This window comes from Lissotriton helveticus, chromosome 3_1 (genome assembly GCF_964261635.1).
Source record: "Lissotriton helveticus chromosome 3_1, aLisHel1.1, whole genome shotgun sequence".
Taxonomy (NCBI): Eukaryota; Metazoa; Chordata; class Amphibia; order Caudata; family Salamandridae; genus Lissotriton; species Lissotriton helveticus.
In genome coordinates this window covers 1083694654-1083713965 of record NC_136061.1, presented here as the reverse complement: position 1 = coordinate 1083713965, position 19312 = coordinate 1083694654, and the positions used below count along the sequence as shown (strand labels likewise).

The window sequence follows — 19312 nt, the reverse complement described above, 5'->3', positions numbered from 1 at the left end:
GGAGGGAGCAGGACTCTGGAAGGGGGTGCAGAGGGTGGGAGAGCCCACCTCTGACCCCGGTGCAACCTGAGGGGTTAAACCCTAGGTTGGGAGAATGTTGTTCAGAGGGTACCCCTCGCAGGAGGAGGAGAAACCCTAGGAGAAGAGGTAAGGGGAGGAGAGCCTTCCCTGAGACTCCTGGTCCACCTAAGGTTGTAGACCCTAGGCTGGAGAACCAGTGGCAGTCTAGCCCTGTCTTGCAGACAGGAAGGGTGGAGAATGGCTATTATGTGCCAGGGGTTACTACCCCCCACTTTGTGAGTAGGCAGGATCCAGTGGCACCTGGGTGGCCTAGGGCCTGGTCCTGGCCGAGGGCAGCTGGAGAGTACCAGTGGGGTACCCCAGTTAGTCCCTACAGTAGTTTTAGAAGGAACCCTAGGGGTTCACCGTGGCATAAAACAGGAGGGTGTCCCTGCAGTTGTGGGCCCGCGTCCGTGTTTTATCGCCCCAAGCAGGGAAGCCCATCACGGTGGTGATTGGTCTGCCCTGCGTTTTGGCTGGAAGGGGGTTGTGTTGGACTTGGGCCTTAGGGCAGGTTCACCCCTAAACTTTTTGCTTTTATTTGTGACCCTGTGTAATGATTTTTGGGTCTCTGCGCACTTTTTCCCTGTGTCCCAGAGTGAAAGTGCGTGCGTGTAGTATGCCTGGCCTGCTCTCCCATAGGAATGCATGGGGAATGTGTGTGTCCATGTTAGTTCCTGATGCGTGGGGAGTGCAGGCTCGAGTTTAATATGTGTGAACTCGTGAGAATGAATGCTGCGCAATGGTATGTGCGGCTTGTATGTGTCTAGAAGGGAAGTGCTACTTCTGGACATTGATGTATGTGTGCAGTGAGGATACTGGAGCGTGATTGGCTGGAGCTGGCTGGCATGCCAGGCTCCAGGAAGTCTGGATGGGTCTGCCCGGTGGTGAGTGTGAGATCAGCATGAGTGATGTGTGGGAGGAGTGCACCTGGGTCCTGGATGGGCTGGGTTTTTCCTCACACAATGCTGGCTCCGCCCCCCTGTGGTGTCTCTAATGACCCTAGCCTACCCAATGAATGAAAGGGGTGGTTGGGCCATCAAGGATACTCCCAAGCCAGCTGCAACTGGTTTCCCCTCACCCTGCACCCTGAAACAAGGGATTTCACAGTATAAGAAGGGGCTGTGTCCCCTTACAATTTGTTCTACTTTTGGATCCTTGCCAGAGGGGGCTGTTGCTGCTGCTGGGGCCAGGAGGACCGCCACTTGGCTTGTCTCCCTGCCTGGAGACCCAGTGTGCTGGCTCTGGCCCTGCCTTGCCCCCCTGCCTGCCTCCAGACCCTGCTGGAGCTTTGCTTTGGGCCAGAGCGCCTAGAAGCGCTTTATTCCTCCCCTCAGCGCTGGGAGCGCTTTGCTTATATTTCTAGCGCTGTGAGCGCTTTATTTTGTCCCTTTAGCGCTGAGGAGTGCTTTATTTTGAGCCCTTGGCACTTGATAGCGCTTTATTTCCCTTCTAGCGCTTCGAGCGCTCTACTTTGTGCATCCGGTGCCCACCCGGCGTTTGCCCGCTTTATTGCCGATTTTCGGCATAGCGAGTGCCCAACTCGCTTGATATTTTAATTCGGAGGCCGGTGCCCACCCGGCATTGCCCCGTTTTATTTAATTATTTACCGCCGGAGCCCACCCGGCATTGCCCCGTGGTTTCCGCCGCAGCCGAGGAGTGTGTGCAGCCCCCCCCGCCGGGCCGCCGCGCTGCCCGCGACGACCCGGAAGCATTGGGCTGGCTGACCAATCGCAGCGCGGCCCGAGACCCACAAACCGGAAGTCCCGCCCTGCCGCCGCAGAGCGAGAGCCGGGCAGCGAGGAGAGAAGCGCCGCCGGCGAGGCCAGTTGGCCTGGGGGACAATTCTAGTGTTGTGCTACAAGCACCCTGCGCAATTTATGAGTTACTGCTTATGTGATTTCTGCGCAAATGTTCTACCTGCACCTCTGAATGTGTTTTCATGTTTCATGTGCAATTGTTTGTTATTACCTTTGCTAAAAGTGACCTGCTTAGGTGATTCTTTATGTTTTATTCCCCTTTGCTAAAAGTGACCTGCTTAGAGGAATGTTTGTTTACCTTTGCTAAAAGTGACCTGCTTAGGTAATTGTTTGTTTTATCCCCTTTGCTAAAAGTGACCTGCTTAGAGGATTGTTTATGTTATTACCTTTGCTAAAAGTGACCTGCTTAGGTGATTCCTTATGCTTTTATTTCCCTTTGCTAAAAGTGACCTGCTTAGAGGAATGTTGATGTTTTTTTGCCTTTGCTAAATGTTACTTGCCTAGGTGATTATTTTAGGTTTCCTTCCCTTTGCTAAAAGTGACCTGCTTAGGTGATGGTTTTCCTTCCATAGGTCCTGATGATAAGGTCCTAGTTCCCTGCGTGATTTCCCTACAGTGTTTAGGGTGGCGTAGGAGGTATTTTCCCTTTACCAGTAGTTACTGGTTGTATGCTACATTTACTATTTCTGTGTTACAGTCATTATATGTTGATGTGCTAAGTGTTATACCTAGAAGTATTATTTCTAAAAAGTGTATACCCCTGACAGTGGTCCAGGTGGCCCTGTCCTGTACATAATCCCTTGTAAATCTTGCCCGTGCCTGTTGGCACATTGTAAAGTGTGTGTGTTATCTAATGTGTTTTTATTATTATAATACAAAGTCTATTTTTGATATAACCTTGTGTGGAGTTTCCTTTGTGGTGGGCCTAGGGTGTTGTTGCTGGGGTGCGCGCGCAAACGCTTTACACATCGCCTCCGAGATTAGCCTTGCTGCTCGCGTCACGTTACCTAGAGGGTGAGCAGGGGTTATCTTGGTGTGTGACTCCCTTGCCCTGACTTGGAAGTGGTGGTCTCTGACTGACGTTGGCGCAAGCCTTGGCCAGCCAGAGATCCCGTTTCTAACAATTTCCAATAGAGGAAACAAGAGAAACAATTGTGCAACTGCCTGCAAGAAACAATTTTTCTTATTGGCAGCACAAGGGTCCCAAGTACAGAAACTATCAAACATTAGGCCAAGATAAGGATACTGGATTTTTTTCTCAATATTCCTATTGTTGATTCTCAAATAGTGGATTTTCACATTTTTGTGGCCACAGATTATAATAAAGGTTTAGCAAAAGCTTGTCTCCAAATCAAGATGTTTCATGTAGGAGACAAACGAGGCAAGAAATTAACTAAGGCAGGTTGTTGTTCTGGCAAACAAAACAGCATCTGCGTACAAAAATGCAGGAAAGGCTTTTTTATTAACAACTGGTACAACTGACCCCGAATTCACAAGAACAGATTCTAAACACTTTTTATAGAGCATAAACAAAATGGGAGCTAGCACCCATCCCTGGTGGACTCTACACCTTAGGGGAAAAGTGTTAGAACATTCTACTACCTCCCCATCTCTCAGAAGCAACTAGATCCGGATGAAAAGATCTAAAGTAGGCCACCAAGTCACTCAGCTGTTAACGTGTCCCACAGTTTTGACCTGTTGACACACTCAAAAGCCATGGTTAGGTCCATAATTGCTAGATTGAGGGAGCTACACTTTGCAAACTTATAATTATGTATTCACTAAGAGATACAGATTTAAACATTGTTCATTTGTAGGTGAATGTCCTTTCCTAAACCGGTATTGACCCAAGAACAGAGTATTTATCTCTGGGGTCCAGAGCAGCAACCTATTCAAGACAATTCTGCCAATGATCTTTACAGTGGAATTAGGTAGGGAGATGGGGTGGATACATTTTGGGGGCATATTTGCAAGATGGCTAACGACATGCTTCATCACTTTATAAACTCAGGGCTGCCCCATATTTACTAGAATATGGTGCAGCCCTGCCTTTCCCCCTGTGCTGGTGCTAAATTAAGCTGCCGATGCAGGTATCCATGCACCATAGTGCAAGGATGCCTGTGTTGAAGGGAAGATTGTTTATGTGCAGGACGGTCGCTCTTTCTGTACATAAACAATCTTTAAATGGTGCTTTATAATTTCAAAGCTTAATGCAGCACACATAGAAGTTGCAAAACTGCATTTTTTGTTAAATGATTGTTTATGTACAGGAAGGGGGAACTTCTAGCACATAAACAATCAATAGCGTTGGAAGGGGGAACTTCCTGTACACAAACAATCAATGGCGTTTTGCTACTTTTTATGTGTGCTGCCCAAGGCAGCACACACGAAAACAGCAAAAACTAGGAGAAATAAATAATTTTGCCTCATTTCGGCTGTTTAAGACCAGGATTTTTGTGCTGCCTCCTATTTATGCTGCTCTTGTGAATAGCGGAAAATGTCAAAATCAATGGGTGTTGAGGAGGAACGCCCACCACAACACCCATTGCCCGCCCCTTTCACGCTAAGTGTACCGTGAAAGGGGGCCTTATTCACAAAGCAGCGTTAAGCCACGTTAAGTGGCTTAACGCTGCTTTGCAAATAAGGCGATGCTCCTATCGCAATCACAACATCACTAAAAGGGAAAGACTGCCAGACTGCTTCGATAGAACTTGCTGGGCCATTTCCTTTATTTAACTCACCTCCTGTGTTGGTATCCGCTCCCCCCCGCCGCCGCATCCCGGTATCAACTGTGCGGCCGCTGTGTGGGGGTGAGCTCGTTGGGGGCAACTACATTTCCCAGCAGACCCTGCGGCCGGAAGCCGCGCTACGGGAAAATGCGCCAGGAGGTGCACAAATAGCCGCATCACCCCCAGCAGTGCGGGAAAGACTGCCAGACTGCCAGACTGCTTCGATAGAACTTGCTGGGCCATTTCCTTTATTTAACTCACCTGCTGTGTTGGTGTCTGCTCCCCCCCGCCGCCGCATCCCGGTATCAACTGTGCGGCCGCTGTGTGGGGGTGAGCTCGTTGGGGGCAACTACATTTCCCAGCAGACCCTGCGGGCGGAAGCCACGCTACGGGAAAATGCGCCAGGAGGTGCACAAATAGCCGCATCACCCCCGGCAGAGCGGGAAAGACTGCCAGACTGCCAGACTGCTTCGATAGAACTTGCTGGGGCCATTTCCTTTATTTAACTCACCTCCTGTGTTGGTGTCCGCTCCCCCCCCGCCGCCGCATCCCGGTATCAACTGTGCGGCTGCTGTGTGGGGGTGAGCAGGTTGGGGGCAACTACATTTCCCAGCAGACCCTGCGGCCGGAAGCCGCGCTACGGGAAAACGCGGCTGGAGGCGCACAAATAGCCGCATCACCCCCCGCGTCGGGGGAACGCGCGGGAGTGCCTGAGTTAAGCCCGGGACAAGGGCGGGACCGTCCTAGGCCGTCACAGGCTGGAGGAGGCTGGGCTGGGCCCCCCCTCTTGGTCTGCCTGTAGGAAAAGGTATTGTTAATAAGTTTTATTCAACCAATTCTTTTGCAATATACCAAACACACGGGTACGGTGTGATATTTGACTTGGGGATGTCTACATTAACAATGAGTAAAAGAAAGGGCACGGTGGGAACACTGGATGATTTCATAACACGAACTGAAAAGGCTTTGAACCAAGAAATCGAAATTGCCCAGAGAAGACTATCACTTGACCCTTCTAAACTCCCCACATACACGGTAGCCAGGGAGGCACCCCCACTGGAAATTTCACTACCAGTAGTAGCAGATCAACAGGAACAGTTAGGGTATACCTTAGATCATCCGATTACCCTAATCGAATTAGAAACAGAAAGCAGAGAGACGAGTCCCGGAATATCTACTAGACTGTGGGTCCAAAAGCAGTTAGCTACAATAACTAAGCAGACAGGGGGAAGTGGTGACTATTCATCAAGGGGAAGAAATCCTGCCATAAGAAAATGAAAGCCGGCTTGAAGAGGGGGGGCTGCAATCTGCATGCGAAAGATTCAGAATCCACAGGACTTACTGCCAGATCCATTGGGGTTCAAACTGATGCAATCAACCCTAATGAATCTATAATTGATAGGGGGTTAGTTGATGGGCTGGAACAGATTGTGGCAGATGTCATAATAACAACTTAAACCTCTGTCCACAATCAAATAAGCGAATCAATGGATCACAAACTAAGAGAGCTAAATAAAGGGATCACCCAGTTAAATGCTGCTGTTGCCCATTTAGGTAAAAACATAACTGAGGGAAATAGAATAATTGCAGAGGGAGGGGATTTGATATCTAAACTAGAAGTAATCATAGCAAAGAATGAGGACCATATTGAACTAGGAACCCCATTGGGCAAAGGAGCTGAACTGGGAGAAAGATATTTGGATAAAGCCTGTAACAAGTAACAACACACAGAGAATGCTAAGGGTCTATGAAAGAACTACGCCTGACTTAATGAAAATCACTAAACACTCAATTGTAGTGTAAGGAAGTAGTTGTTCTGAGGAGAGAGTGTAAAATGAAATAAGAATACCCATCAGCCCACCTGCTGGCGGAAAATCGTCATCTGGCTTATAGTTGGAAACTGGTATCCACTAGACACCTCTTCAGATTTCTTTCGAGGAGTGCCAGTATTGGATCCACCAGTGAGATGGACAGTCAGCAGGTAAAATTGGTAGGTTGAAGGGAAGAGTTGCAGTGCTCAAAAAAAGGTGTAAATGTGAAAGATAAATGTGATATTGTTAAAAATGCCTGTTATGATGCCAAGAAACAACTTTATTGGGAGTGATCAACATAACGGCATGATTAAAAGCAGAGTGAAGATAGTATGAAAAAATTACTATCATGCTCTGCACCTTCTGACCAATCAGAACACACCTGCTTGTTTATATTACTCTTGAGAGCTTATATTTCATCCTCTTTAAATCTTTGGACGACCTTTTCTCTTCGTCTGTCTGAAATAAACCAATCAGCTTTTTGTTGATGAGGTTCCGGGCCACACATTCTTCTTCCCTGACTCGTATGATTGTAAGGATATTTAACCATACTTCTTTACAACCTGGAAAATCGGATGTTCCACCTTACGACTTCCGATTTCTATAATGAACCAATTGCCTTACAGCGGGGATAGTTATGTGTCTCCTTTTGATGTACGGTTTTACACTTATATCCTTGGGGGTCAGATTCCATTAAGGACCAATCACCGTCCAAGGTCTTTCTGGCCCAAATCACATGTTTATAGGTGCATACGGTCATACGGTCATAATTATGTATTTCAACAGACCGGTGGCTGAAATTCTCCTTCCGTTTCCGGTTCCTACAATGAACCAATCAAATCTGGCCAAGCTCTACAATGCGGTCCCAGTGTGGTCCGCAAGTGCTTCATTCTTAACAGATGAGGCCAATACGATCGTTGCCTTCGACTATTTCTGGTCCCCAGGCTCTTACATGGAACCAATTACCATTGAGTATATCCGGTTAAGCTTCATAACGCGGTCCCTTTCTGGTCCGCAAGTGGTCTATTTCTACAGACTAGGCTGATACGATCGCCACCTTCCCCTCGGCTCAGATGATAGACCGAGGCAACGACGGACAGGTTGGTGGCGGCATTCTCAGCATTTTTTCATCGCCATGAATCCCTTTTCAGCATTGTTCCCCGTGGAGCCTTTGCACTTTGCAGTTTCATAGCAACAGCTTTGGAATCCTTTTGCTGCTATTTTGGGATGGCTCAGATATGCAATATCTTTGTTTCATTGGACGAGACACGCATTTAATATACGTGTTCAAGATCGATGAATAGCTGCTCCTCTCTTTTTCCATGGTTATGGCTACACATGGATACACCTTTTAAGAGAGATGCTTTTTACAAACTAGTGTGTCAATCATCACTAGTACATACAAACTAGGGGCGCTTAATTTTTCACTATCAACCAATGCTTTTCTTGTCTCAAACTGCCATTAGCAATCGCCTACATAACCAATTTGGTTTTTCATATTTATAAAAGAATATGACCAAAGGAATCTCGCTATATGCATATGGTTAGATTTTCAAATGCAACCTATTTTTCCTCCCCATGTTTAGAGCGTGGCCTCTTTGACCTGAGCGAGCGCCAGTCGAGGTGAGGCCTTCTCCATACCAATGATGGGTGAGTCTGCTTTTACCAAAGTGTGGTATGTTGATCTACACATACACTGATGTTCTCACAATGGTTTACATCATTTATGTTGTGTGTGTTTTCTCCTTTTCTCTTCTTTTCTCAGGAGAGTTCTTGTCAGAATGATATGAAACTACCACATAGTAATAATTTACCGGTAGGTCTACATTTCTATCAATTGTTTTTTGCTTTGTTCACTGTTACAGAAGTGTATATTATAGGTCCTGATGAAAGCCTTATAAGGCTGAAACATGTTGACCAACCATTATCTAAAATTGATAGTAATTTTTTCATACTATCTTCACTCTGCTTTTAATCATGTCGTTATGTTGATCACTCCCAATAAAGTTGTTTCTTGGCACTGGTGGATCCAATACTGGCACTCCTCGAAAGAAATCTGAAGAGGTGTCTAGTGGATACCAGTTTCCAACTATAACCCGGATGACGATTTTCCGCCAGCAGGTGGGCTGATGGGTATTCTTATTTCATTTTACACTCTCTCTCTTTGCTGCTTTTCTCTCCTCAGAACCCCCAAGGATATAAGTGTAAAACCGTACATCAAAAGGAGACACATAACTATCCCCGCTGTAAGGCAATTGGTTCATTATAGAAATCGGAAGTCGTAAGGTGGAACATCCGATTTTCCAGGTTGTAAAGAAGTATGGTTAAATATCCTTACAATCATACGAGTCAGGGAAGAAGAATGTGTGGCCCGGAACCTCATCAACAAAAAGCTGATTGGTTTATTTCAGACAGACGAAGAGAAAAGGTCGTCCAAAGATTTAAAGAGGATGAAATATAAGCTCTCAAGAGTAATATAAACAAGCAGGTGTGTTCTGATTGGTCAGAAGGTGCAGAGCATGATAGTAATTTTTTCATACTATCTTCACTCTGCTTTTAATCATGCCGTTATGTTGATCACTCCCAATAAAGTTGTTTCTTGGCATCATAACAGGCATTTTTAACAATATCACATTTATCTTTCACATTTACACCTTTTTTTGAGCACTGCAACTCTTCCCTTCAACCTACCAATTTTACCTGCTGACTGTCCATCTCACTGGTGGATCCAATACTGGCACTCCTCGAAAGAAATCTGAAGAGGTGTCTAGTGGATACCAGTTTCCAACTATAAGCCAGATGACGATTTTCCCCCAGCAGGTGGGCTGATGGGTATTCTTATTTCATTTTACACTCTCTCCTCAGAACAACTACTTCCTTACACTACAATTGAGTGTTTAGTGATTTTCATTAAGTCAGGCATAGTTCTTTCATAGACCCGTAGCATTCTCTGTGTGTTGTTACTTGTTAGCTTGGGGGACAGGATGCAAGTTGGTCTCTAAAAATCTTTTCCCCTTAGACCCCCCTCATATTGTGTTTTGTTAAAGCCTGTAACAGACTTAACAAAGAAAATATCACTCCTCCTTTGGTAACCACGAGGATTTCATTTACCCCGCCTAGACACAAGGCAAAGAATGGACCAGTGTCCAATTCTTATAGGGAGACACAATATAGCCCCAAAGGTACAGATTTGGTTCCTAAAACAGATGCTTTAGACCTGCGCCGAGCAACATGCCCGTATGTTTTAGTACTAGCAGGAGTCCCTGCATTAAAAAGAGAACAGATGGAGTCGCGGGACGTCCTAAAATAGAGTAATGGATTGGCTGTCTAAACACAGAAACCTTAATACTAGGAAACCAATGAGATCCTAATGGTACGCAGGGTAGGATGGGTGGGTAATTCACCAAAAGATATACTTGGAGACTGCATAGTTGTCAATTTTAGGCAACCATATTTGGTGCGTTCCCTTCTTCGAATTCATGAAGATTCAGCTGCAAGCCACACAAACATTCAGGGTCCCCCTTTAGGGTATTTCTATAAATCCCTGAATCATACTTCAGCAACAATACCCAATATGGCATTCTCTGTAGTGACACATAACAGATTTCAGGAGTTATCGCAGTTAGATGGAGTGGATTGACTGCCCCTGCCACTCACACAGAAAAGCCTAACTAAGGAGACGGGAGAAGAAGATGCAGGGGTTAACTCTATCATACCTGAAACCATAAATAGTAATAGGGAAGAAACTGGTTGTAATGGTTGCGCAGATGTTGCACCCATAACAATTCTGGTCTCAAACCCAAGTGGGAATAATGCACCACGAGATAAACTAAAAGACAGCTCTAGTCTAAAAATAACTTCATGGAACATTGCAGGCTTGATAAAGAATACAAAAGACCCGGGGTGGAACGAATATGTCGAAAAAAGCGACATATGCTTACTACAGGAAACCTGGGCCACTAAAATGGTCCATCGAGTAGGATACAAAACTTATTGTATTGGTGCAATCCCGTCTAAAAAAGGTAGGCCATCAGGGGGCTTACTGATTTGGATAAAAGTCACCATTAATGGTATTATAAAGCAGATAGAGAAAAACTCCCCTGACATATTGGGCATACAAATATTGACCAACGATAACAGGGTTCTGAATATATACAACGTATATAATCGCCCTGGTCTGGCTTCTAAGGAGTCACAGGTATTTGCCCAACTGGAGCACCTTTTAAGTAAATCACACATAGGTACAGGCATAATCTTAGGGGGAGATTTCAACTGTGAGTATGAACCAATAAAAGGGCTGGATTGCATCCATGAGGATGAAGATATGGTGAATGAGATCCCCAAATTATCTAGCTTGAAGCAGGTTGCATGTACATTCTTAGCACTTCAAATAACAAGCTTAATGACCACTCATGGGCTAAGAGCATGTAATGGTCGACATACTTCTGATGTACTGATGGTTCCCACATTTTTTAAGAAGGACATGCAAAGTAAGATAGACTATGTAGCCCTCTCCCTTGACCTATGGCAATATATAGTAGACTTTAAGGTCAAGAAAAGGGTAGAGAGTGACCATCGGCCGCTTGAATTAATACTAAAAAGAGAGATTATATCTAGTATATTGGATTATAAATTCCCTGCTTTAGATACCATCGATAATATAACTGTGACCAACAATCGTCGTGCAGTTAAATGGGCCCATACATTGGATAACAACGAGAAATTGGCAAAAATGTAATACCTTTGCTAGCACCTTCTCCACTTATACAACAACAGAAGTAGAAATGGAGGGGAATAAATTCCTAGAACTACATAAAGGATTTATACTGGAAATAACCCCATTAATAACTAAGCTAGTTAAACCAGATACTATGAATAGAATTAGAAAGCCGATGGGGAAACCTTGGTACGATAAAGCTTGTCGATGTGCTAAAACTGAATTAATAATAGCAATTAAAACTAACTGTAATAGCTCCAAAGCGAGGGAAGTAAGGCAGAATTATAAAACATCACTTGAGACTGCTAAAAAGATCTGGGATGAAGCAATATGGGCAGACATGCTGACCGCAGTAAAGAGTACGGATTCCTTTCGTTTTTGGAAAATAGTTGCAAATAAGAATAGGGAAGCGAAGGGTACCAGAGATGTTTTTCTGGAAGAAAAGACATGGAGGGATCATTTCACAAACCTATATGCAGCACCTGATACAGGGTCCGAACTGGATACTCTAATATCTCCGAATTTACCTGAGTCCATTTTAGAATTCAGCCTCAAGGAAACAGTCACAGCAATTAACTGCGTGAAACCTGGTAAAGCCCCAGGACTAGACTCCATACCAGGAGACTTGTTCAAGCATGATGTTAAAATCTGGGGACCATATCTTAACCATTTGTGTAATCATATAGCTGCAGGTGCTAGTATGCCTGATACTTGGAGGGGGGCGGAAATCATTTGTATTTTTAAAAAGGGCGATAGGAGTGATCCTGCAAACTACCGCCCCATAAGTTTAATAGATGTATTACAAAAAATGTATGCCAGCCACCTTTTAAACCGGATCAATGAATGGATTGAGGATGGAGATGTCCTCACCAAATACCAAGCAGGTTTCAGAACAAGAGTTAGCACTATAGATCAAATATTTAGGTTCTGCTGCTCATGCTGGAAATATGTTAATCTGCGGAAGGGCCATTTGTATGTGGCATTTGTTGACCTTAGAGCCGCATTTGACCTCATCCCCAGACACTTGTTGTGGAAAGCGCTTGCCAAGCAGGGATTACCAAAAACCATTTTGTAGCAAGTACAAAGACTCCACCATAACAACTGTGCCAAAGTGAGGTGGGGTCCAGGTGGCAAACTTACTCAAGCAATACCAATAAAAAGGGGGTTCGCCAAGGCTGTGTCCTTGCCCCAACCCTCTTTTCCCTGTTTGTTAATGACATGCCCACTTTCCTAAGCAAGTGTAAAGATGATTCACCTAAATTGGGGGGTGAAACAGTGTCAGCCTTACTATTTGCGGATGATACCATCTTGATATCCCAAACGTCGAGAGGGTTACAATGCTTTCTTAATACTTTTCACTCATATTGTAATGCAAAAGGCCTCGAGATAAATACCAGCAAGACCAAGTACCCACCAAATAAACCCACATAGCTCCTTTAAGGGACACTTGGTCTTAGAAAACCAAAAATTGGAACATGTAAAAACCTTTACATACTTGGGTGTATCCTTCGCCTCTAAAATGCAGTGGAAATCCCAAATTGAAAAAAGTAAGCTGCTTTTAACACAGAATAGTCGCCCCATACTAAAAAGACATAGGGATAGTTGGAATAAAGCTGTGCTAACGGTACTTGAAGTTTTTCGGGCATAAGCGCAATCGGCAGCCCTATATGGGGCCGAGCTATGGGGACATCTTTGTAGAAAATCTTTTGAGGCCAAAGAGAATGAATTTTATAGAGCACTTTTAAAATTGCCAGTGTGTACCCCAACAATACCAATGCTTCTAGATTTAAATATGAAGCGGACAGATCATCATGCTATATTAAGACCGTTAATATTATGGGTTAGGCTATGGACCACACCTGAGCTAATACATTATAGAGCAGCCCTAGTTGAGCTAAAAGACTTGGATGTATTTAGCCGTATTGCATGGTTCGACCATATCAGAGTATGGTTAGTGAGGGTTGGATTAGCCCAATTTTGGGCAAATCCATCTGCACTAACTCCATGGTCAAAAAGGATTTTAAAAACTTCCTTCTGGGCTTATATGAACGAACGGAGAACTAATGATATATCTAATGGCTCTTTAACTAAAGAATTTTACTTGTTTAAAACAGAGCCTTGCTTCGAGCCCCGTTTGAATGAAGTAAACCCTCCCTTAGCCAAAACACTATACCTAAAGCTTAGATATGGAACGTTGATGACAAAAAGTCGTTCAGCAGGGTGGAGTACAAATGGCAATGATAAATGCGCTATGTGTAGCGAAGGCATGAAGGAGGATAACGCACACATACTATTTTTTTTCCCCGTATATTTGGTAGCCAGGAAAAAATGGATCAAACCCCTTTGTACAAATATTGGTGCCAGGATGTATAGGGTTGCAGAAAGAATTTTAACAACTGATACGCGACAAGTTATAGTTTTTTGTATTAGTAGGTACCTGCTTGCTGTATACTTTATTAGGAAAAAAGCGGGTGAAAAACTGTAAAAGATGTAAAGATAGCAAAAATCTCTGCTGTGATTTTATGGAGTTGATTTTATGTGCCTTTTTAATTATTTAAATATTTTAAATATGATATGCACTCCCTCCAATAGATATTTTATCTGTACAACTATTCACAATTGGATTATGTAAAATGAAAATGTTCTACTTGTACCTGTACCTTTTATGATATTTTATCGAAATAAAGGATATATAACAATATAACAATAAAAGTGATGTTGTGATGGTGATAGGGGCTTGAAAATATGCCCCTTTGTCTCCTTCACATTCCCCTTTGTAAATACCAGTATAGTTATAGATGTGTGCGAGGAAGTTGGAATACCAGCCTTGCACGTGGACATTATAATGTTAGCAAGTGGAGGGCCCAAAACTTTGAATAGATCCATAGCGACCCCATACGGCCCAACAGGGTTTTTGGAGGGATTTTTAAGTATGGCTTTGAAGACTTCCTCAGTAGGGAATGAGTATGTAAAGGGAAAAACAATGGAATCTCCATTTTCAAATGACTGGGTAATGCGTCCACGCCTTGGGCCAATATGCATGCACATCATATTTGTGGTACCACACAAGGAAAGCACCATCATATACTAGCTTCCAAAAAGCCTGGGATTATTTGGATTACAAGCATACACCAGTTTCTCCCAGCATTCAGTCTCTAAATCAGCCTCTCTCTTTTTTAGGCCATTGTATGTTTCTCCCTGCAAATTCTTATCGCTCTTCCGATTCTCAGTATTGGCTGCTTTACATGACATATCATACCAAGACGTATTGTGATCAGATCTATAATCAACAGACCTAGCAATATTACACTATTTTATAAATTAAAGAAAGGTTGTTACCTTAATTGTATTTAGAAAATGATATGTTTTGTTTTCATTATCTATTTGTTAAAGTATTGTAAATTATTTTACAGTTTATTTCAAGTGGATTTGCATTTCAAATCCCTGTCTCTATTACTTTTGGTTCTGTCTGGAAGTAGAGGTTAGCCTTGTGTGGTGCTGGACATACTACTTCTCCTTTTTGGCAGCAGTAACTTACACAAGTACATCTGGTTCTGCTCCCTTTTTTAGGGTATTTAGGTGTGAATGTCTACACTTTTGAACAGCTTCTCACCATTTTGTGAATAGGAAAAAGTAGTAAAGTTATTCAAATGTTGTAAGAGTAAATTGCAACTTTAAATTACTATGTATGTTGTAAAGAAAAAGAGATGGCACACTTCTACTATGGCACCTGTCTGCTGCCTATGACATGCTCCACACCCTCCCCTCTCACTGAGGCTAAAGGTATCAAATTAAATATCCTAGACTTGATCTCCTACCTCTTTGACTGATCTAGATTCATCTCACCCCCACATCCCCAAATTACACCTCGTTCTATCAATAATTATATACTTACTCTATCATACCTTTAATTCCTTATTCTTGTTCATCCAACAACTCTTCAATATCCCCCTTGGGCAGCTACTTGATCTCATTAATTTGTTCAGTTTATATTCAACAACTATGTAGGAGTGGGCAGACCTCGTGAAAATAGTACTCTGTGGAATTCCACAGAGTTACATAAAAACTCCATGAAATTCTGCAGAGTTCTGCCCACTCCTAGTGCTAAGCTGCCCAGCACTGATAATAACCTATGCCCTGGCCACTAGCTGAGAACTCTCTGTGCTTTTAGCGTGAGTGGAATATTCAAGAGTTCAAAAACGTTATCCAGACTCCTAAAATGTTTACACTGCCCCACCACCAGAAACAATAGATGAGCTTATATATATTTTTATCTGAAAAGCCTAACTGCCTACACAAAACCCCTTGCTTGAAAGCTATGTCAATACGCCTCACAAGTTCATTTGGCACTACACAGGAAAGAAACACATTGATTAAATAACTCTGTGCCCTATTTAGAGGCCTATAAAGACTTCAATTGAAACTTCATATCAAATTTGGTTTCAAAATGCACACTTTTCCTCCACAAAAGGAGTGTCTTAAAATGCTCAGTAGAGACTAACCTTAATTCTGAGTGTGCCTCTCCCTTCTGGCTGTCACCGCCGCTGCGCATAGTTTATCTTGTGCCGGCAACGGTAAGTGCAGGTACGAAGTTCTCTCTCTTCTGCCTGGACTCCCAGCTGTTTGAACTGTACCAGAGCTGATTGTTTCGTGGTTGTTAGTTTTAAACACAGTAGTTTCTAAACATGGACAATAATCATAGGGAAAGATGAATATAGACTCAGAATCATTACTATATTTAAAGCTTTCCAGCCCGAGAGAAATACTTTTAAATTGTAAAATGAATACAAAAACAATAAAGTGTGACACAAGCCTGCATACTACTGAACATGTTTGAAGGGCATAAACAGAAAACAGAAAAAAAACAGGGAAAGGCTCGGGCAGAGTGGCTTGCTTGTATGTTACACATTCACATAGCACAAGCAAGGATGTAATGGGACACTGTTACACATAAATATTTTAATTAGAAACGCATTTGCGGTGTACACTGAGTCATGAGGTTTCAATCCCTTTTAAAAAATGTTTGGATCATCATCTGGACATAGTGTTACATGCCTGAATAAAATTGCCTGTAATGAGAGAATAAGAGAGAAGACAAATTGGGAAAGTTAGTTAGGATGAGCTTAAAATGAGTTAAAAAGGGGTAAGATACCATGCAGATGCACGTGAGGAGGTGAGAGCTTTGGCGCAACCAAGCATTCTAGATCGGTGTCATAGGTTGGACATTGTATTCTGTTACTGTCGGGCAAGATGTGCAAGATGTGCAAAACATAGGAGCTAGGGATACCAAGGAACTATGGATCGGGGCCAGATGAGAATGGATGTGTCCTGTGGCACACAATGCATTAAAACATACGTCGGAGATCTAAAAGTGGTGGACAGTGTTTGACTGGAGAGTTACTGTGTGAGAAACATGCCGTGAGGCAAGTGAACGCTTATGAGGTAAAACGATTGACCTAAATTGAAGTGAAGAGTCAATGCAGTAAACCGCAGGACTGGATGCAAAGTGAAATAATGAAATGATGCGTGTACCGTTTACTTGTACAGATACACCTGATGAGAGCCGCGTTCACGGTTTCACCCCGAATGGGCTTAAGCGAAGGTCTCGGATGACTTGTAGGAAGCGAGGTAAGCAATGTGGAGTTACTTTGCGCAACCTAAAAAGGAAGTGAACAATGAAAACATCATTGCTGGGAACCATGAGGCTGCTCAGGTGAATGAAAGAAGCATACTGTATTCCTGTAGTTATGCACTTGAAAAGATGTGGACCGTGTCCGCGGTTAGCCAAATGGTATGCTTGACCGAAGGTGTCGATGGACCTAGATGGTGTAAAGTGTTCCTCTACTTTGAATCCATTCAAACACGCATCCCACACCCCTCGGGGCGGGCCCGCGCCGAGGGGATAAATAAACCTGCGGAAGACCGCTCGGGGTCTTCCTGCCTGTGTGCAGCATAACCAGTCTGGCATATTATTTGTGTAGCTAAGTTAGGGCCTACCTGTAGCACGGCAGACCCTACACCGGAGACGAGGCCGGTACCTGACCACGCGTGCCTGCCTGCTCCGGGACGCGCGGTGCCCACCCGCGGCTGTCTCGCTCCAGTGCGGACTGTGTGTGGAGAAGGAGCAGGGGCCCCAGCGTGCCCCAAGACAGCCAGCGGCTGTCAGCCTGCCGGTGCGAGCCTGCCCACGCGTATCCTGCCAGAGGGAACGCCTTCAGCTGGCGGGCTCCCGGCGCAAACGCAGCAGACGGGTGAGTTCGACGCGCGTCCCTCCCCGCACCTGTGTCGTCGAGTGTTGTCCCCACTGAGGCCCACCTGCATTCCTGGTGCCTCTGGCAATCCTGACGCCCCGTGGCGGCCCGCCCAGCTGCGAGCGGCCGCAGAGAGAGGCGAGCCTGCCATCGAAGGCCCCCAGTCGAGGCTCTCTGACGCAGTGCCTGAAAATACAGGAACGGCCCCCACGTGCGAGGCGAGAGCGCTAGCGGCACACGCAGTGTCGGACCCGCCCCACGTGCGCGAAACGGCCTAGATGAGCAGCGTGTGCCGGGCAGCCCCAACCTACACGAGGACGTGAGGCTCCAATCAAGCATTGGCAGCGCCAAAGAAAAAAATAAAAAAGTAAAGGAAAATCATAAGGAACACATACAAAGGGGTGAGAGGTGGGACACTGGCCCAGTCGCTCACTAGTGTACCCTTTAGACCCCTTCACCACGCACAGGAACATTCAAAGGCCTCACACCACGCAGTGAGCAAGTGGCGCAGCGAGAGAAAGAAAAAAAAAGTGCACGTCCACGTTGGCGCCAGAAAGGAAGAGTCTAACCTCCGGCGCAGGCCGTCATAGGGTGACGCCCAACCAAATCACAGCGCCACCATGAGTGTCCAGGTGCCAGCAGCCGTGCCAGCAGTGACAGCAGCAGCAGCCGCACAGCAGGGAGCGGGAGGCAACCAAGGGCAAATCAGTCTGACCCTGTGCCTGTCTGACGTGAGTCCTTTGCTCACTTTGCCACTGGATTCAAGCAAGTCGGGCTGAAGACGGCTGTAATGCCAGAAACAGGTCCTCGGAAGCTTGTTTCCGGTCCAGGGAAGGCATGGCTTGGCAGTTCGGGCTGGACTGTTCCCATGAGGCACAGGGTCAGACTGATTTGCATATAGCCGTGTCTGAACTGGGGTGGCAGAGTGGGCTAGAGAACGGTGATGGATTAAACCCAGATCTTTTGACTGGGTGTGAGTGTTTGATTGGTTCAGATGCTCCGTCCATTACCACCACCTTTTGTACCGCTTTTGGCCGCCATACGTGTGGCAGGGTATGCTCAGACGTGAGTCCCTTGCTCACTTTGCCACTGGATTCAAGCAAGCCGGGCTGAAGACGGCTGTAATGCCAGAAACCGGTCCTCGGAAGCTTGTTTCCAGTCAAGGGAAGGCATGGCTTGGCAGTTCGGGCTGGACTGTTCCCATGAGGCACAGGGTCAGACTGATTTGCATATAGCCATGTCTGAACTGGGGTGGCAGAGTGGGCTAAAGAACGGTGATGGATTAAACCCAGATCTTTTGACTGGGTGTGAGTGTTTGATTGGTTCAGATGCTCCGTCCATTACCACCCCCTTTTGTACCGCTTTTGGCCGCCATAAGTGTGGCAGGGTATGCTCAGACGTGATTCCCTTGCTCACTTTGCCACTGGATTCACGCAAGTCGGGCTGAAGACAGCTGTAATGCCAGAAACCGGTCCTCGGAAGCTTGTTTCCGGTCCAGGGAAGGCATGGCTTTGCAGTTCGGGCTGGACTGTTCCCATGAGGCACAGGGTCAGACTGATTTGAATATAGCCATGTCTGAACTGGGGTGGCAGAGTGGGCTAAAGATCGGTGATGGATTAAACCCAGATCTTTTGACTGGGTGTGAGTGTTTGATTGGTTCAGATTCTCCATCCATTACCACCCCCTTTTGTACCGCTTTTGGCCGCCATAAGTGTGGCAGGGTATGCTCAGACGTGAATCCCTTGCTCACTTTGCCACTGGATTCAAGCAAGTCGGGCTGAAGACGGCTGTAATGCCAGAAACCAGTCCTCAGAAGCTTGTTTTTGGTCCAGGGAAGGCATGGCTTGGCAGTTCGGGCTGGACTTTTCCCATGAGGCACAGGGTCAGACTAATTTGCATATAGCCATGTCTGAACTGGGGTGGCAGAGTGGGCTAAAGAACGGTGATGGATTAAACCCAGATCTTTTGACTGGGTGTGAGTGTT

At 45.2% G+C, this 19312-nt stretch overlaps 1 long non-coding RNA gene across 2 annotated transcripts in view; it reads right to left on the bottom strand.

Annotated features, from left to right (window-relative positions):
* LOC144824870 (uncharacterized) overlaps positions 1 to 17514 on the bottom strand; it is a 261419-nt gene extending 243905 nt beyond the window's left edge. The window contains exons 1-3 of one of the 2 annotated variants that reach the window (XR_013609157.1): positions 17393 to 17499; positions 16610 to 16734; positions 15580 to 15756 (exon numbers count right to left, since the gene is read on the bottom strand). This is a non-coding gene — a long non-coding RNA (uncharacterized LOC144824870). Of the gene's footprint in view, positions 1 to 15579; positions 15757 to 16609; positions 16735 to 17392 lie in introns of both variants that reach the window. The other variant, XR_013609158.1, reaches the window with a different exon arrangement.
* Positions 17515 to 19312: the final 1798 nt, after the last annotated feature.